We start from the raw sequence: 20,643 nt of genomic DNA, 5'->3' as shown, positions 1-20,643 counted from the left end.
TCCAGAGTGGGACTCACTAGCCACATGAGACCATTTAAAGTTGAATTAAAATGAAAACTTCAGTTCCTCAGTTGTGTTAGCCACATTTCAAGTTCATATTGCACAGTGAAGATTTACAGATGTTTCCACTGTCGCAAGAGGTTCTGAACAGCTCCTCTAAATGGTTTTCCCCCATTCAGTTAAATCAGCATCAGGTGGCACAGGAGCCATTCTTTGTCAGCAGGCTGTGTACATTTGTCCTCAGGTCTGTTTTTATCTTAAAAGAGCAGCCTTGGTGCCCAATTTTAGGGAAGCAGATCTTTCTGGAGCTCTGTAAATAAACCCCCAAGAAGCAGCCCCAACCAACAACCTCCCTTCTTAAAAGCCCCATTTTCCTACCTGATCCTGATTCCCTCCCTTCAAACCAGGACCCACACCCTGTAATAGGAGGACACAGAGAATTCAGTCATAAAATTCATTTTGGTTTATTTCAAGTGAGGCTTCATTCCTGACAAAAAGGCCAGGCAAACCACAAGTTTTGCCACACATAAGCATTTCTGAGGGCAGCCTTTTAAATACAACTTTAAAATGAGCCTGTAAGTTAAAGGGGCAGGCAGCAAGGGACAGAAGACTGCCACCAGGTCTGGCTCTGTGCACAGCTTCAGGATGGCCTTTACCCCTTAACCACTAGGGAAATTACAGGGATGAAGAGGAAAGGACAGGACAGAGGTAACTGCAAGACACTAAACACAGAACAAAACCAAAACCCCAAAACTTTTTGAAGATGACAAACCAGCACCCAGACCTGAAAGATTTCTGTAAACCAGCAGAACAAACTGACTTCCCAGCCAGGAGGAGACCATGCCTGCTTGGTGGGCTCCAGCAGACGCACTGCTTGGAGAAGCAGCCCAGCCACCCTGTCCATCTACCCAGCCAAAGCCCAGTCTGGTAGTGTGGTAGGTGCTATGGAGAGGGGAGCAACTGTCCTAGCAGGGAGCTACCAGTCTCCATTTGCAGATACATGCCCAAATCCACTCCGGGGGAACTGCTGGGCCTCAGAGTTCTTGTCCCTGCTACCTAGCACGTGTGTGGCTGAGGCCATGTCAAATTCCTGCACCAGGTCCCCGTCGAATGCCACAAAGTAGCGTCTGAGACGGCTGAAGTCTGGTGTGGAGGGCGGCAGGTAGAGCCATACCCCAGTGAAGATGTCCAGCAGCACCTGCAAAGGCACAAGAGTCAGGGTAGGGTCAGAGGTGGGGCCAGACCTGTGCTGGGGGCAGATGGGTCTCTACCTAGGCCATGGAATAAGGTCTGAACAGGGGCCAGAGACCAGGGGCCTAGTGGTCAGGACTTGAGCAGAAAGAGTTTATCAGAGAAAAGGCACAGTCATCAAAACCCCCATCCTCCAGATTACACTCTATCCCTGCCTAGAGGAAAAAGGGAGAGGGGATGGGTCCCAACACTGGGGACCTAGAGGAGGGAAAAGTACGGTCTCCCGGAGCCATCCTGGTGAGCAGGTCCAGGGGCTATCCGACTCTGATGTCGCTCATCAGAGTCCACTGTGCACATCAGCCAGGCCAAGGGGCCAGGAGCCCTTCTCATTACTGTGGATGGATTCAGTGGCTTCAGGTAGGGAAATATAGGGAAGGTTCCACAGGTCTCCTGGGGACTGGGCTCAAGGCTTGTCCTTACTCTCAGCTCGTGGGGCTGTGGGGATGGGATCACACCTTGTGGTGATCGCATGTGTACTTCTCTATCTGCCCTCTGGGCCACCAGCTCCACTGGGGTTGAGCTTAGTAACTGGCCTCAGTAGGGAGTACAAAAGGGAAAATGCTCCTTAGGCGGGAGGACAGTCACCCAGCCAGTGCCTGTCCCCCCTCGCTGGCTGGCCCTGCTCCGACCCTGAGCACAGGCCCTCTGCTGCATTCCCACACCCAGACTGGGCTCTCCCTGCTGCCTCTGCTGCCTCTCCAGCTGTTCTATCTCCTGCCCGCTGGCACAGCTCTCCTTCCTCTCTGCTGACTGGCTGGCCGCCTCTGCAAGGCAACAAGAGGGCACAGATGGAGCAGTGGCACTGCTGGTCACGCCCAGGAAGAGGAGCAGCTGCCAGAGGGGAGCGGGCTTGGCCCCCTAGTCCCCGAAACACCTTTGCTCGTCTCTTGGAGTTCAGTGCAGAGGGTTGGGAACATGAGGCCCGGGGCCAAACCAGCCCCCCACTGCTGTTCATGCCCTCACCTTTGCTTGTCAGGGGGTCTCATCGGGAGCCTTCCGCTTTTCCCCGACTCTCCAGGAAGAAGATTTCATAGTTGGCTTGCCGCCTGCAGGAAAGATAAGAGTCAGAAGAGGGGAGGGGAAGCTGATAATGGCCCCTGAAGTTAGGGCAGCAAAGAGAAGGGCTTGGCTCTTCCTGTGCGATGAGCATGGGTAAGTCGGAGGTGGCTTATCCCTGGGTCAGACGGGCTCTCCCTGGGTCCTGATACTCAGGTTTACTGAGCAGATGGGGTTCGCCCAGCAGAACGGTTTCTGGCCCAGGGCTGAATACATACCAGGAATGCAATCAACATCAGTTGCAGTAGAATTAAAGGATCTCAGAGCTGGAATGTAAGGGGTCCCTGTCTTTCGATCCCTGCCCTCACACCATGCTCTTCATCACCCGAGCCTCTGCTTTCTCCTTACTGCCTTTGTTCTTGGGGCTACTCAGCTTCCCTCCTGCCTTCTTGATTTTGGGGGAGGCTCCAGAGGCCTTGCAAGACACAGCAGGCCCAGAGTTGCCCTCATTCTCGCTGCCGCTGCCCCCTGCAGAGGAGCTCCCCTCATCTCCAGCCACTACAGTGAAGTCTGCCTTCTCCTTGGACAGCTGGTCCAGCTTCTGAGGAAGGGGAGAGAACGTCAAGTGTACCCATCCCTTCCAGCCACGGGCCCCAGAGGCTGGCTGTGTGGTGGGTCAGGAATGTGGTTGGGGAACCAAAAGGGGAAAAGAGGGAAGAAAGACAACGAGCAGGGAAAGGAAGCAGGCTTCCCTGGTACTTTTCTATACTTTGTCCCTGTTCCTGGAGTAACCAGTGCAAACCACTGTGCTCTGGGCCCAGCTCTTAGCAGAACACTGAGACTGTGGCCTGGGACCGAGCCTTCCACAGGAAGCTTTGAGAGTAGGACTCTCCCTCTCCAGGACCCAGGGCTGCCCAGTGGCTTGGGGAAGGCAGGGTTCTCTACTGGGAAATGTGGGTGGGGGCCTTGTGCCTCGGCTCCTGGCCCTGCAACAGTTTGGTCTGACTGCCCTCCTTGCCCTGTCTCAGTGGAATGGGGGAAAGGAGAAGACAGAGGACATGTGAACAGACCAGACGCCCACAGAGCCGAGGCCGGGTAGTGGGGCAGAAGACACATGCAGCCGAAGAGCTGGTACCTTAAGCTGGGGGAGGTTAGTTGCAGATTTCCAGTCTTTATCATCACGGAGTCAGGTGCAGCGAGGGAATCGGATGGAGATCCCATCAGCTGTGTTCGCCTCAGATTTGGAGAATTCAGCCCCTGTGATCTCCCACACGGTAGCTTTCTGTCAGTAGTTAAGTCAGGTCACTCAGTGGTTATGAAGAAAACATCTCCCAACCAACTAGAGGCAACACAGAACACTTAAAACCACCACCCATGCACTGGGTAACAGGTGAAAGAGGGCTGTGGTCCTGCTCCCGCTGACCCTATGATGACCTTAGGAATGTCCTTTCTCCTCTGAGCCTTGGTTTCTCCGTCAGTACAAGGGACTGGCCAGGTCACTTTTAGAGCAGACCCGCTGTGACTAGGGGATAGGCAGTCACTTCCCTTTCTCTACTGAGGAAACCTTAGTGCTAACAGGCTGTCCCTGGGCCTGTCACTCAGCAACAGTCCAGATCCTATCTGGATGGACCATCAGTGAGGGTGAGACGGTGTCTTTGTGGCACCAGAGAACCTGTGTGTTCTGTGGACCAGAGGACCCCAGGCCACTAGCTGATACCTTTGGGTCCGGGATTATGAAGTCAGGTTGGTAGATCTTGTTGATTTTTAGCCAGCTGGGTATCTTGCTGGGAACCTGGAAGAGAAAAGACACCATTCCCAGGCTGTTCCCAAGGGAAAACAAGACTTAAACCACCTCTTGGTCATGGGCTTGGGAAGAGGGGGACTGCTCACGAAAGGCTGCCCCTTACCCCGTGGAATGCCCCCTGCCCAGAGGGCATGTTGGCCAGTTTCCACAAGTAGGCACTTAGAGACTTTTGAGGGTTGCTCCCTGGCCAAGCAGCAGCTCTCCTTTCGCAGAGAGGAACGATACCTGCGTTCCCAAGGTGCAGCCTGTCTCGGCAATGCCAGCCGGTCTGGGGGCCAGGCCAACCAGGCCCCTTCCTCACCTTTCTGATCTTCACCATGTCCAGTTCCCTCTGCAGGCGTGCAGGCGTCACATCATCATGGCCTCCCGAACACTTGGTGACCGTGCACCACTTCTGGGTGCTCGGGTCATGGCAGCCCATGAGGAAGATAGACATCATGCCGCCCGGGAGGGGGATGGGCTAAGCTGTGGGAGGAGGGAGCCTCTGCCAACCCCCCGTGCCCAGGAAGAGGCAGCCTGCTGGAGAGGAAAGAGCCTGGGCCTTGACGTCAGAGTGCAGAGTTCACCTCTGGGATCTACCTGTTACTAGCTGTGTAAGTTTAACCTTTATGAGCCCCAATTTCCTCTTCAGTAACTTAGGGATGATCATACGTAACCTTGGTCTCTCGTGAGGAATAAAAGGAACTGAATAGTGATATTCAGGCACATAGCAGATGGCCTGAAAATACAGCTCATGCCTGAACCCCTCAGGGACAGGGGTGCTGACCCCCACACAGTCAAGAAAACCATGAGTAAGTTTTGACTCCCCCAAAACTTAACTACTAATAGTCTACTGTTGACTTTATGGTAGCAAATGATAAAATAGATTATCTATACACAGTTTATGCATTCATGACTTCCAGAACTCCTTAATTTTTTTAATTTCTGAGCTACATGGTTCATGTTTTTTCAAATTGTTACAAATCTCAAAAAAAACTTTCCAATATATTTATTGAAAAAAATCTGCATGTAAGTGGACCTGCACAGTTCAAACCCATGTTATTTGAGGGTCAAGTGTACTAGTTCCTCGGATCCCAGCTTCCCCTCCAGTCAGGAGCTACTCTTCCCGAGGAGAAACCTGCCAGGCCCTGAAGGACTAGCCGGTCGTGAGCTTCTCGGTGCTGCACCAGCACGGGGTGTTCTTGCCTGTCCGCTTGCTGCCTAACTGTGTAGCTCTCAAATGTCCCTGCCTGACTGGGGTGACATGGGCCGGGTTGGGGCCCCCAATCCCAGAACTTTGGAAGACACAACTGGCCATGCTGGGAGATCAAGCCTGTAAAAAGGCCAGCCTGTTTGTTGAGTGGTGCTGTCTAAAGAAGTACCATCCCAAAGGCCAGAAGGCCATGCCGACTTCTGCTTCCTTGCCCATAAAAGGCTCCAGGGACCACCAGGTCAGCTGTGTCTGCTGTGGCCCCTTCGTTCAAATAGTCTTTCTTCACTTTTAGCCAGTGCCGCTTCCCGGGCTCATATGTACCCTGAGGGGAAGCAAGAGAGAGACCACAAACTAGGATGGGAACTCCGTGCGGGTGGGATCCACCTCTTCACATGATGTACCCCATCTATCACAGTGCACTGGGCGAGAACCCTTAGGCGTCAGCCTCTGCAGGAGACGGGCAAACTCACCCGACAGACGCAGAACACAGCTGGCCAAACCTTGGAAAGGCGCCCCTCAGCACCCACTCCCAGCCACCCCAGACCGCCACCGCCATCTCCTGGCCAGGGCTGGAAAGGCTCAGGGGAGGACTGAAGAGTCCGCAGGAGAAAGCAAAGGATGGGACCATCTCACCTTCACATCCTGCAGCACCAGCCCTTCCAACCCCTCTCGGATCACCCGGTTTATCATACCGGCCAAGTCTGCAGCTCTCTGAGGGAAAGCAGGAGAAGTATTGAGGCTGGTGTGAGAAGAGAGTGCAGTGGGAGTGAGGTGGAAAGTTGTCCATTTTGCACACTACTAAGGTGCCAGCTGGAAGCTTCCCGACTTGAACACAAGAACAAAGGGCTCACAAAGTAGGGACTCTCCGAACCAGCGAGCTGCTATGGCTTTGAGACACAGGGAGTCCATCTGGGAAGATGTTTCCCTCCTCGGTGGAGACTAGTGGACACCCTCTGTGCACCAGCAACCCCAAAAGAAAATGAAGACTCATTCTCCCAGTCACATCTGACCCGAGGGGTCTTTGCTCTGCTTTCAAACCACTAGGATGCTGCCTAGAGTGGGGTCTTTGCTCACCTTGACTTGCTTCATTTCTGAGAACACAATACTATTGGGAATTTCAACCATACTATCATGAAGAAACTTCCGCCGCTCACACAGAGGCCTTAGGGGACAAGACAGCTGTGGTCAGGCGAGGATCCTCCCACCCCATCAGGAGTTCTCGGAGAGAGGGTTACAATCAACCGTTGCTCCGTGAGGGGGTTGCCATGGCACAAAGCCCCGTGCCTGATGCCCTGGCTGCCGAGGGCCCCATCGTGGCTCTGGGACAGAGCACCCTCACCGTCGGATCCTGTTGCTGTTGTGTCAAGCCCAGGAGAACTGGCCTCTAGCCCAGACTGCATAAATTCTGGTCCCACTTGAAAAATGACTCTGCACCCTGCTCACCCCAGGTCCAAGGCTGGCTGACTCTGGGCTCAGCAGGCTGAAAGGCCTCAGGACCTAAGGCCCAAACGCCAACTCCTGCCCACAACAATTCTTTCTTTTGCATCCTTCCCCTCCTATACTCAGACACGTGGGCCAGTGGGGGTGGGGGAGAGCAGGGATGCATTTCCCTGGTGGAAGGGCCAGTACTGCCTGGTACTTGGCCCCAAGGATTTGGATGCAGGTAAGTCAGGACTGCTACTTCTCCCTAAGATGGTCCCACCTACAGTCCCCCTACAATCATGTCCTTCCTGTTTGTCTCATCCAAAAGTAAAAGCTCTGACCTGAAAACCATCTGCCTTTTGCCTCATGGGTGCTGTTGGAGAAATAAACTGGAACTCTCCTGAGTTCATAGTCCGTTTCTTGTCAACAGTCCATTTTGCTGGAGCAGAGAATTTCTATGGGGGTTTGGGTTTCCTCTCTGCCTTAAGCTCTCAGCACATCGGCTCTTCCTGACGCTGCATGAGGAGCGACTGTGAAGCAAGTGCGCTGCCTCTCAGCCCTCCTGCCCTGCCCCTGGGTGCCAGGAGGTACATGCTCAGGCCCTCCCCTCATCTCCTCCTCAGTCTCACCCCCACCCTCCCCATCCGGGGACTGGAAATAGATTCCTCACCTGTCCATCAAGCTGACATCATTGAAGTAGATACAATCAAAAACAAACAGGCAGACATTAGCATCTGGGAAGGCAGCTTTCTGTAAGGGAAAATGAGTCCATAGGTACATGAGGGACAAAAATAAGGGCATGAAAAATGGGGAGTACCAGTCCATTTCTGGAGAACCCTCTGAAGCACCTGATAAAAAAAGTCCTATTTGTGTTTTGAAGCCCTTGGGCCTTAAGGGCACTTAGCAGGTGGTCCTGAAGGAAAACCAACCCAATTTTAAGTTAGATCCCAATACTAGCTCCTTTTGTGCAAAAACTTGGCTAAATTCAGAAACAGTTTAGAAACAAAGAACAAGCCCAACTCTAAAGTGATGTACTCCTCCCATTCAGACCTACAACATACACGTATATGCACGTGCACACTCATTCTTACACATTTGGCCCTAAGCCAGTACCTTGTGCACTCCCAGAGTCCCAAAGGGCAGTGGTTTGCCTGTCTTGTTGTCAATCAGGAGCACCTCAGAGTCCAAGGTCATGCTGTGGCCCCAGGGAAAGCCTGGGGGATGTAGTCCTTAAAGTGGGCCACCTGAAGGCAGAAAGGCCATTTAGGTGAGGGAGGAATGGGTGGCAGGGACCTAAAGTTGAGCCACAGAAAGCAAAACCCAGGCCCCAGAAGGAACAAAGAACACACACATGGGGAAGCCCAGCTACTGTGCAGACACTCAGACCTAAGCCTCATCAGCCTCCCAGAAAAGAGGAGGAGGGTATGTTTCAGGGCCTCTGTCTGGACCCGTAGAGGCCGGCCCATGTCGAATCACTTCCTGTGGGCTGCAGAGAAGGAGAGTTTGAGGAAAAGGAAAAACCAGAGTGAGCATGTGGGGAAGCAAGTGGGGACAACCACGGGAGGGAGGGAGGACAGGCAGGATGAAAAAGGTCTGTGGGGGAGAACAGACTGGCTGGAAAAAAAGATGGACAGAAAACATGAACCCTGGTAGGAGCGCAGCAAGGCAATGTGAGGACAGTCTTCTGAGTGGGAGCTCTGAACCCACGGCTGTCTTCAAAATGAGCAGGAAAGGATGTTTGGAATTAGATGTTTTTCCTGTTCAAGGCAAAGCCCTAGTCTCTGACGGTCCTGGACAGGGAGAGGCCGGATTGTAGCCTGCAGCAGCTCCTGCCAAGTGATGGCAGCAGGGAGGTTTGGAGAGCGTGACTGCAGTCCGGCTCCCAAGCAGGGCGCACGGATCATCATTATCTGTGAAGCTTGGAGCAGGGCCAGGAAAGGCCTGCACAGCCATCCCGCTCTGCTTCAATCCCTGACCAGCGCTTCACAAACCAAAAGCACGGAAGAGACAAGGGATGAATCAAGCTTTGGTGAGGAGATTAAGGAAACGTTCGCTAATGCTGGAAAGCTGTGCTCAGACTTCTTCCTGAGAACCAGGAAGTGCCCACTGGACAACCTTACCACGAACAGTTCCGCGGTGGCGTCACTGTGACCCACTGAGCAAGTGAGCCTGCTCCATGGGGAGCCACAGCTTACTTGCCTCTGGGGCACCCAAAACAAACCTCAGCCACAGGAAATGTCCCCTTCACCCTGGGGGCTCTGAAAAACGGAGTCTGAGCTAGGAAAGAAGAGGTAGGACAGAAAGTCCGTCTGCAGCCACATATTCTAGCTGCTTTTCTCAGAAGACACGCCCAAAGGCTCACAGAGGCCCTGGGAGTTGAGAAGGGCTGAGGAGCAAGGTTATCATTGCCTCCTAATTAAGGGCAGAGTCTGGGCTCCCAGCTGTCCCCATGGGATTATGTTTACATCAGAAAGTAAGGTTCTGGAGGGCTAGAACTTCCGTCCATTTCTTTAAAACTGCAGTATGCCCACTACCTCGAACAGTGCCTTGCACAAGGTAAGCACCTGAGAAACGTTTGTTAAATACTGAATGACAGCCCAACAGCCCTCTATACCGAGTTGTAATTTAGCTTAGTGGGGGCGAGAGGGAGCACAGAAGACACAGAAACACCAAAGATAAGCACTATAAGCTACTTCTGGGTGAGCTTGCTGTCCCAACGTCACTGTGGGCAAGGGAAGCATTCCTGCCCGTCCCCTCTGTGCTGCCTAACCCACATCTGGGCTCCTGGGCCGGCCCTACTGAGCAGCCGCTCACTGAGAGAAGACTCTGAAAATGAATAGATGAATTCATCCAACAAATACAAAACAAACCTATTGCACAAAAGCACTGGAATGGCTAGGGGCCTCTGGCCTTGAGGTTCTCAGAGGCAGGAAGGAAACGAGTCCTGGCAGAAGGGAAGCGACCCATACCTTGTGAGGCAGGACAGGCTTGAGACTGCGGCTGAAGTAGCTGAAGTGGTCCCCGTTCTTACGCACCTGAACTCGCTCTCCATCATACTTGATCTCAGAGAACATGCCGTTAGGACATTTCTTCATTGCGTACTCGATGGACTTGCAGGCCTCGGCCTTGGGGCAGGGAAAGAAATCCCTGGACACTTAGAGGTGCTCTTCCAGTGAGGGGCTACTTAACAGGGACAGCCCAAGAGCTCAGGTCCTGGGGATGGACTGCCAGAGCACACCTTCAGGGCAGGTCATTGGAGACGTGCTGAGAACAGACGAGGCTAGGCAGTGTTGTATTCTGACTGTAAAAGCATCACCAGAGTTGACACAGGAGCTTGCATTTTAAGGAATATCAATGCAGTTCATTGTAAAGCAAATAAAATTCTACTGAAGTAGCATTTCATTTTTTTTCCCAATAATTTAGGATCTTACAGGGCCTCTGGCTTCTCATTATAGCACATCATTTATCTCAGCAAAAGAGGCACACAGAAGTTAGATTAAAGAGTGCAGGTGACAGGCTAGTGGTGATCAAGGATCCCTGAGACAGGACATGACAGGAGTGCTTATTCACATACCTACACCATCTGGATGTAACAACAGTGGCTACGATTTTGGGGTATTTATGTGCGGCAGATCATATACACAATCTCATTCCATCCTTGACATGATATTTTATATGATAGATACCATTTTCATTTTATGGGTGAGAAAACTGAAGTTCAAAGAGGATTAAGTACTTACTTAGGGTGACACAGCTAGTACATGGCAGGAAGGAGGTTTGAATCTAGGCCCAACTCTAAAGCCTATGTGGTCAACCACCAAGCTACATAGCCCATGCCACTCTTCAAATGAAGGGTTGTAGAACAGACTCCAGGAATAATTCTTATAACAGTCACCTACTGCAGGTGACTCGGGTCCTGTCCCTGGGATGGAGATCTCATAATTTTGGTGCTGGCCATTGCACATTCCTAGGAGGGAGAGAACACATCCCCATCCCAAACCCAGGACCCTACAGCAGCAAGGCTTTAGTTTAACACACAAGACGGTTGCATACAAAGCACTGGATACCACTGAAACAACCCACAGGTTCTCACAGTGGCATGGAAGCATGCACAGAGGGTTCTGCTATGTAGGTAAACCAATGCCAGAATGTAAATCTCACTTCTCATAAAATGAGAAAATAATCAGAGCTGGTCTTCATTCCTTAAACTCCCGCTTTCCAGAAGAGGAGACCCAAGTCATAGGAAGCCTGGCTCTGCCACCAACTACCAGAGCACTTTGGGGCAGGTCACAGAACCCCAGGAGTTACCGATCACACCCACCTATCTTCAGGAAAGATGACACATAAGACATTCTAGTAGTTCCTGCAGAGTTTCAGATATCATTCACACAAGGAAACCAAAGGCCGAGAGAGGCTAGGTAACTCATCGAAGATTCTACAGCTTACTGGGGGGAGACCTGGGCCTAGAGTTCAGGAATTTCCACTATCTCATTCTATCTTTTCCTTTGCCTTTACTTCTCCACTGAGAAACAACCCTCTGCATCTGTGTTCTTCCTTCCTCAAACACCTCCAGTCAACTGCAAGGGCTCTCAGCTCTCATACCCTACCAGATCTCACGCGGAAGGATGGGATGCTCGGAGCAGAGTGGAAAGCAGGCCCAGAGCAGCATCCTTACCAGCATGGGCTGCACTGGGGTCATCAGCGCAGCCTGGACGCTCAAAGTCGTCTCTGCCCTGGCTCCTTCTCCACCTCCTGCTCATTACGGTGGAACCGCTCTTCCACGTCCTGTAGGTTACATGAGGCTTTGAAGGCTTCATAGGCATTGGGGTCAAGGGCATCTAACCTGCCAAGGCAGACAGAAACAAGGAAACAAAAACCACTGATTTTAACATTATTCCTTGGATAGCAGTCTGTCCTCAGAGAGGCAGAATCCCAATATATGGGGGAATGGGTTACGTTGTATTAGAAAAAGCTCTTGGAAAACTCAGCTCTTTTGAGATTCTGTGCCTACATGGATGACACCTTAAGCAAAGAGGGGACTGGAGTGAATAAGTAATTCATACTATACTTACTGAACATATTATGTATTTTCAATTGTAACAAACTGTGAGAAGGGTATTGCTATTTTACATGAGAAACAGAGGCTACATGAGGTCAAGTGACAGGTCCCAAGAAAGGAAGGGAGAATCAGGATTCTAATCCAGATCAGGACCCCAAGATCTTGATACCAGCTGGCAGTAAGGGCTGTTGGCAGCTACGGCTGTCAGACGAGCTGGTACTTACACATGTTTTGCACCTGAGTTCATCTTCGATCATGTTTGCTAAGCCTGATGATGCACTTAAGGTCATTGGCTGTACACCTAGGGGGCTGAGGCACATTCAACTTGGTCTCTGAAGAGCTCTGGACCCCCACACCTTCCTTCCCCAAGTCCATCCCCATGGCAGCTCCCCCACCTGGAGGCAGTGTCCTGTAGGGCCTGTTGCTGCTCATCCTCCCTGGTGAGTTTGGAGAGCTGCAGGAGGAATTCATCCACCTCCTGGATGGTAAGGAGGCTCTTGGCAGCTGGGGGGAAAGACTTGCTCTGCTCAAAGAAGACTCGGATTGTCTCCGACACATCACCCTGTCTCCAAAAACCAACATGCCACTGCTGCAACCCCCGAGTGGTCAAGTACATCGTCCCCGAAGACCTCAGGACTAAAAGTGAGTCAGATATCTAAATCATCACTTCTGTCCGCAGATCACACATACTGACCTCACTTCTCAGAGTCTATCCCACCCACAGTTCCTAGAAAGGGCAGTTCTATCCACCCCAGAATCTGGGCACCTGCCCTAGCTGAGAAGAGAAACAAGGACTGATCCAGGGCTGAGCCAATGTGATTCGTTAGGATGTGAACTGATAGATATACATAGTCATCAGCTAAAAGGGGTGCTTAGAGACTTTCCAAGGTGCCAAGGCTGGGCTCATGAACGAACCAAAGCAGAATGGTGAGCCCAAGTCACAGGGGGTAAAAGCAAGAAAAATCAGTGTCCAGAACGAGAGCCCGAGAGACAGGAAGTCTCAAATCCTGACCCTTGAGTTCTAGGCCTCCTGTGGTTCAGCAGTGTGATTCCAGTCCTCAGAACCTAGTGAAACCAACAGCTGTAGCCTCACATTCAGCTCCTTTCATAACGGAAGCTTACTTACGTGGTTTCTGGTTTCCTAAAAACAGTGTGCCCCAACCAGAGAAAAAAGGTTGCAGGTGCTCCTCAGTCTGGGACCCCCACCCCCAATGCCCTCCCTTTCCTCTGACCTGCTCTAGGTCTCGTGCCATATCAACTGGGTTGCAGTTAAAAACGCAGCTGAAAAGCTTAACAATCTGCTTATCATTCAAGTTGTAAACACTCTTAATAACACCTGGTAGCAGCAGCTTCACTGTTAAGTACACATCACCGTGGAAACCATCTGGATGCAGAAGAAAGGAACCCTTCTTGAGAAACAAGAACTTCAACAAATACATAACTTGAGGAACTGAAGAGGTGTCTACCTCGCTGCCTGTGCTGCCACGGTACCCCGTGCACTTCACTCTGGCAGAGGCCACAGCGTTCGGTGCTGGTGGCTTATCTATCTGCCTCCTCTGTAGCCCCTGGATGAGCTCCCGTGGGGCAGAACCATGACTTTCACTTCAGTGTCCCCAGAGATGACATTATAGATCCTCAGGGATGACTTGTTACATGAAAGAAAAGTTGGAAGATTCTATTCCAAGCTTCCAAGCTATGCACATGGTTCACAAAAACTTAACATGCAGGATAGTGAATTTTCCTCTTGGCCAAATGGGATAGGCTTTTCTAGCCTCCTGAAGGCAGATGAGGGCCAAAGAAATATGCCAATGTGTTCTGAAAGGAACTGGCTAAATACTTTGTGGGGACCCAGGTCAAAATAAAAATGGACTTTGTTCAAAATTATTAGAAGGCAATAACACGGCATTAAACCAAGCATGGGACCCTGTGCAAATGTACAGTTCACATTCTCATGAAGGTGGCATGGCTCTGAGCTCCTTGGAGGAAAAGACCATCCAGGATGCTCTAGTCCCCACCTCCTGCTAACCCTAACCCTAATCCTAACCCTAAGCCTAATCATAACTGTAACCCTAACCGTAACTCTAACCCTCACCCTCAACCTCACCCTAACCCTAACCCTGACCCTAGGGCATAGGAAGGGAATCCTGGACGATCTGGGTTGGTATTGTAGGTAGGATTTTCAGCAACCGTGGCACACAACTTCCGAAACTCACGCAGTAGACAGTCCTTGTGCTTGGGGTCACATTTGCTTGAGGACAGACTTGCCTTAGGGATAGGGCTTGAGTGAGTTTCCCCAGAGTTATTGGGCTTGGCTGGTGGAGAAAGCAAAAGGGAGAGAGAAACAGGAGAGACAATTCACTATGCCTTGTTGAGAAGTTAGAAAGGGAAAATAACAGATGCTCTGCTGGTTCTCTGTATGGAACCTCATTTAACACCCTGTCCCGCATAGCCCTACTGGGGTAGATATAATTACACCCATCTTACAGGTAAAGAAACAGTGACCTGGGGGCACAGGGAAGGCAGTATAGCACAAAGAAGACAAGTAGTGATTCTATAGCATCTTACTTTGCCAATGGACAGTGAATGTAATGGGGTATGTGGGGGGGACTTGATAATGGGGGAATCTAGTAACCACAATGTTGCTCATGTAATTGTATATTAATGATACCAAAAGAAAAGGAAGAAATAGTGGCCTCAGACGCAGGCAGAGATCTAGCTGATGTGCATCTCTATATGAGCTCTTCACAGAAGAAGATCACCTTCATGCCAAAAGTGGTCAGGAGGATTTCAGGGCAGTTATAAAGCTGATCCCAGAAAAGTCAGGATAAGGAAGGGGGAGAAATCAAGGGACGTGTTAGTCAACGTGAAACCACTGCTTTCACAGATTGTCGGAGCTGGAAGAAGCCTTAAAGATGATCTAGTTCAACCTCTTCTTTCGGATTAGGAGAGCAGGCCTGAGGAGAGATTCCCAGACCCTCACTACTCCTACCTCCCCATCCCCACGTTCTTGTCTTATTGTCAAGAAAACTGAAAAGCTGTCAATGAGCAGGGCTTTCCTCCAGATACCCCAAAGTAACTGTACAACTCTTAGTGATTTAGTGATACCCTCTTTTCTCTTTGCAACCATTCAAGAAGCAAATTTCATTCTTCAGGCTTGCAGCAGAGCCATTAGCAAGCAGGCTGCTGATGTAAGCTTCTTCTTTTCTGGAGTTTGTAAATTATAAATCCATCCCCATGTCTGACCTGGAGTCTAAAGAGGACTTTTTTAGGGGACAAATTCTCCAAAGCACTGATGTTCAGCAGGTTGCTAGAAATAGAACACCCCATTTCTCTCAACTGCAAAATTCCCTACCCAGGATCAGGGCCCTTCCAAAAACATGCTGTCTTTACTGTAATCTGGAATTCTGTATGTCTATATTTGGCCTGCCATTAGAACAATCAAACCTCAGAGTTTTAAAATACTAAAAATCCCAGAATCAGCACCATTCTTGCAACCGTAACTTCCTTAGTCCTGGTGAGAATACTGTGGGGAAATGAGGCATGCACTGTCTTTCCCACTTCAGATGAGGCCACAGAGACTCAGAGGTCAAGTAACTTCCTGCCCTGGGCAAGCTGTCAGGTGACAGTGCTGAACCATGACCAGGTCTCCTGACCTCAAATTTAGGCTTTTTTCACTCATATAAACCACGTCCCCAAACAAATTCTGAGTCCATGTGTTTTGGTTGTTTTTTTTTTTACCTGAGTCAGACAAGAATGTCTCCAAATAAAAGAGGCAACAGGGTTTCAGGTAAAAGAGCACAGATGATAGAGTTAAAGTAGAGGGTTAAAGAAGTTTAGAGTTAAAAAAAAAGTGAAAATACTCCACAATGAACCAGAACATCAGCTTTTTCGTTCATAAAATGGACCTAATAAAAGTACTCCCCAAGGTTAACTGAAGGACAAATGAAGCTACACATGCAAAACCCCCTAGCCCAACACTGTCAATGACACACAGTCATGCACGACATCTCCCTTCTTCCATACTTTCATCTCTGCTTTGAGAAAGGTCAGGGATGCAATTTTTCAAAACTCTTTCATTATCAAATAAACAAAGTTAAAGGCAGGTTATAATAATCTCTGACAGGTCCTACTTAAGTGGGAAGAAATATTGATAAAACAAGCATCTTTTCTGCTTCAACAGAAATTAAAGTATACAGCAAAATACTATATAAGTAGAGCATTATAATTAGCCATTAGCTGTCTCTGCTCAGATGGAAGTAAATTATTAATTAGACTAGGTAGACCAGAATTTTCATTTTTAGCGAGAGTCCCAAATAGGATACCAGACTAAAAGGAAGAACGTAACAGCTGAAGTAGCTCTGACCTGTATTACCGGAAAAGCCGGAAAATTTCTGAGGATTGGTATTGGTGATGTCACCTGGCCAGCGGCTGTCAGCTTAGCCTGGACAGCGGTTTTCTTCTTTGGTGTGCTTCCTGACTTAGAAGCCAGATCTGCAGACCCCAAAAGGGAAAATATCCTTCAGCGAAAGATCCCTGAAAAAGCTTCCAAGGAATTTCTCAACTGCTCTTAAGCCTTGCTTGGTAAGTTACTATGCCGTGGCATTTCCCCAGGGCAGGTTGCCAGCTGGTTGGTCCTTCTGAGTAGAAGCAGAGGGTAACAGGGTACTGGGGGACGAGTGCTCTGGGGATAAAGACCCAGTTACCCTTTACTTCTATTAGTAACTTAAAATTTCATGAACACTCTGCACCTCTTATATGTAAGAATCTCCAGATGATTTGGGGGGAAACCAGAAATCACACCTCAAAAGACCTCAGTTCCATGGAATTACCCCAATTTGTAGATGAACAAGAAGGTAAAACAAAGATGAGTAACAGAGCACGTTGGTTTGGCCGAGGCAGGAGAGCTTCCACCTACTGATATTTGAGCAGTGAGACAGTTTACCTACCTGCACTCCTCTACCTCTGAATGAGGTGGGTCAAGAGGTAACAAAGGTGAGGCCAATGGCTAAGGGCAGTGCAAGCTAGGGAACGTGAAGGAGTCTTCAAGGAATAGATGAGTAGTTTTTCCCTCTTGGAAGTCTTTTTTCCTCTCAAAAAACAAGGATACCCATTTTTTGAGCCACTGTTAGAGTCCTCCTACAATGACTAGACCTATACTTAATTGAAGCTATATTAAAGATGAAGATACTGAGGGTTATAATTAATTGGATTTGGTAGTATCAATGTAAGATTTCTAAAATATGCATGTATATGAGCATATATATGTATCTGTGTATGCATTTATGTGTGTTTTGTGTATATACATTACACATGTTCTCTAGTTCTTGTCCTCATGGACACGCAGCATCTGGATTTTGGTCTTGAATGCCATTCTCCCTAATGGGGACCAGTGCTCCTCAGAAATGGCTGATTCCAGGGCTGGGGATAGATACACACAAAGGAAGCCTAAAAGCCTACTATTATGCCAGTCATACCTTAAAGCATTTTTAAAAATGATGAGAGCGTGTAGGACACAGAAACCAGCTCAAAGGGGCTCCACACTGGCCAAATATGGTACGATTTAAGTACCAAATTAATCAAGTACAGTAAAATTATAAACCATCAGGAGAAAGTAATCTATGAGTCCACACAGATAAATTGGTAAGTAAAAGGGGGTGGTGGAAGGTACTCTATTCTTCAAAACATGTCAGTGTCATAAAGACTATGGAAATGTTCTAGATTAATGGAGGCCAAAAAAACATAACAACTAAATGCAAAACCTGATTCTAAATTGGGATTCTGGAGGGGGTAAACTATAAAAGATATTATTTGATTAATTGACAAAACTAGAATAAAGTAAAATGTATCAAGGGTTAATTTGCTGAAGTTGATAGTTGCACTACAGTAATGTAAGAGAATAGTCCTATTCTTAAAATGTACATATGGAAGTATTTAGAACCAAGGGCCATGATGTATGCAACTTACTTTCAAATGGTTGAGGAAGAAAACTGTACGTGGGTGCGGAAGGAGAAAATGTGTGCACTAATGAACACAAATGATAAAGAACAAAATGTTAATAGACAAATCTGGGTAAAAGGGGTAGGAGTGTTTTTTATACTGTTTTAATCTTGTCACTCTTCTGTGAGGTTGAAATTATTTCCAAATAAAAAGAGGGAGGAAGGGAGGGAGGAAGGAAGGAGGAAAAAAAAATAGGACTCTACTCTCCTTATCCCTTTTTCTCTCAGCACCAGTGAGATGAGAAAGCAGTATTCCCTACTCCACCTGCAATGTGCTGGCTTACTGTTCCTTCTCGTTATCTTCCAGCTCTTCCCAGCCTTCCAGCTCTGCGAGGTCCGCAATTTTTTTTGTGGTGGCCTGGGCCCACTCTAGTTTCTCAAACATACATTTAATGTGGTACCACTGTTTCATATTGCCCCCGGACTCGGAGAAGGGATTGGGCACCACTTTGCCGATTCGGCAGACACCCTTCACAATCTTTTCCTTGCATTTTTTGCAGGTAGCTGTGCCACGCTTGGCATAGTCCACACAGAGCCGTTGCTCAGCCATCTCACAGGGGCCACTGCAGAGTCCAACATGCGATCCTGGCAAGAAAACAAGGCAAGTGGCAAGCGGTCTTAGACTGCCGTCCTGGAATGACAGAGCAGGCTTCCTTCTCTGGAGGGGGCAGCACCCATAAAGCAGATCTGTTTCTGACCACTGGCAGAGTTGTCTTATGCCAGGCCAATGATGTTGCTCTTTTCGGCTGAGTGCACGGAGGACTGGCAGGAAGAGGGTCTTGAAAGTCAAAGTCATATAGCTGCATGAAAGGGTGAGAGGCAGACCAGGTGAGAGAAAAAAAAGGAGCTAGGCTTCCACTTTCCTCAAAAGCCAAAGTCCTAACACAGTCCATACGAACTGATCAAACACTTCCCAAAGTATTAAAGATCTACTGCCTACAGGATGAAGAAGAGTTTCAATAGAGGAAAATTCCATTTGCAAAAGGGCATTCAGTTATCTAACATTCAAATGTTTATCTAGCAAATCACAATTAAGAGACTCCAAATGACATAAAAGCTTTTAATGGATGATGGCCCTTCAGTATTATAAGATTCTGAAGTTTCTTTTTAATAACCAAGAAAAATTATGTTCATGAAGTTTTAAATGTCATGCTCAGAAAATAATTAGGCCAACATAGAGATCTGTGATTCAGTCAGAAGCCCTATTTCATGAGGCAATCAAACAAAGCCTAGAACCAGACTGCTTGGGTTCAAATCCTGACTCCTTAGCTGTGTAACCTGTGTAGGTTACTTAACCTCTCCATTCCTTAATTTCCTCAACTGCAAAATACAGACAATAACAGCACCTAACTCAAGGGGTTGTCTTGAATAAACCCCTTAGACTAGAGTGTCTTCTAAAATGCAAGTTGATAAGGAAAACAGGAGCGCAGTCCCCCACTGCCACAAAGTATGTAGCCAAGCTTCCCACTGGGGAAATTTGCAGGAGTCAGCACACCTGTGTGCGATGGATGAACCCCACTCTGGGAAAACCACCTTCATGATCAAGTATCTCCCCTGCCAGGTAAGTACAAAGAAAACCCCCTGCTTCCTGGCACCTCCCCATTGGATTCCAAACACTGAACACAAAGGGTCACTTTCATCAGGCAAGCTCTACACTGTCACGAAACAAGAGTTCTCCAAACTGTAGAACCTACACAGTAACAGTAGGATACTGGGAAATTTGCAAAAATCGTAAACACATAAATACAATCCTGAACACGACCAGCAGACAGACACTGGGCTCATTTACCTACTCTGAGCAACTTCTGGTGACCTCACTACAGCTCCTGAAATCTGCAGGTTTGGTTGATGTGGTGGGCTAAATAATGAACGGCCCACCAAAAAAACGTCCCACATGCCCTAATCCCTGGAACCTGTTAATATATCTCTGGGGCAAAAAGAATTTTGCTGATGTGACCAAAGATTTTAGGTGGGAGTATCTAAAATTATCAAGGTCGGGGCTCTCAGGAAGGCAGCAGAAAGGCCAAAGAAACAAATGTCAGAAACGAGAACTACGAACAAGGGAGTGAGAGAGCGAGCTTCCGGAAGCTTGGGAAAAGTAAGGAAGCTCTCCACTAGAAGAAAGAAAGCCCCAACCCTTACTTTACACCTCACGAAGCTTGATTTATTTCTTCGAACTTGCTGGAAACCCGGGGCAAATACACTAGAGTAACAATAAAACTAAGAAGCTTTGAAATGGAAAACACAGAAATCGATCTGAATAACTCCTAAAATACATGAGTTTCCAGGTGCTCTTTAACTCACATTCAAACACCTCTTTGAGTTACTATAAAACTAAGTGCAGCACAGTCCTCTAAACGTACAGAGGAAATCAAGAGGAAGTAAAAAGGTGCAGTTCCCCACTATAAGAAATTATGCAGCTGGGTTTCCTACATTTAAGGAAATCACAGGAGTCAACAAACCCAAAGTGCAAAGAATAAGCCACACAACAGGAAAACCACTTTCGTGATCATGGTGTTTTCTCTGCTAAGTATAAAATACAGAGCGTGAATGGCCCCTCACCCTCAGATTCAAATCACTATGAAGAGAGGGGCACTTTTCTCATGCAGCCTACCGTTCCCCTTCTTTCTGGAATAAAGAGTCTCCAGACGATAACTACCAGAAGGCACTAGTTTGCATACCTGCATGTAGCCAAAATCTTGGGAAATATATGCCTAGTGTTAAGCATGACCAGCAGTCACTGCGCTAATCTACATATTCCTCACCCCTTTTGCTGATCTCATTTAGCGCGTCTTTGCTCAGTAAGTGGTGTTCCCATAAAACTGGAAAGACGCTCCCCGGATTTAAAGGGAAACAAATTAGTTCCTTCAAGGGTTCGGCGCTAGAGACGTCACTGATGTCTGGCGCACTTCAAAAGCAGCTA

General features: G+C 48.5%; 2 non-coding genes and 1 pseudogene across 2 annotated transcripts; all 3 read right to left on the bottom strand.

Annotated features, from left to right (window-relative positions):
• Positions 1–448: 448 nt before the first annotated feature.
• LOC118909265 (DNA ligase 3-like) lies at positions 449–18,956 on the bottom strand (annotated as a pseudogene).
• Positions 18,957–19,129: 173 nt separating this feature from the next.
• Positions 19,130–19,289, bottom strand: LOC130683734 (U1 spliceosomal RNA). The gene has a single exon (XR_008997610.1). It is a non-coding gene; the product is annotated as a U1 spliceosomal RNA (small nuclear RNA).
• An 805-nt stretch (positions 19,290–20,094) lies between these two features.
• LOC118909465 (U1 spliceosomal RNA) lies at positions 20,095–20,254 on the bottom strand. The gene has a single exon (XR_005023666.2). It is a non-coding gene; the product is annotated as a U1 spliceosomal RNA (small nuclear RNA).
• Positions 20,255–20,643: the final 389 nt, after the last annotated feature.

Source organism: Manis pentadactyla, chromosome 4 (genome assembly GCF_030020395.1).
Source record: "Manis pentadactyla isolate mManPen7 chromosome 4, mManPen7.hap1, whole genome shotgun sequence".
NCBI lineage: Eukaryota > Metazoa > Chordata > Mammalia > Pholidota > Manidae > Manis > Manis pentadactyla.
Note: the sequence above shows the minus strand (reverse complement) of the source record. Positions and strands in the feature narration are given on the sequence as shown.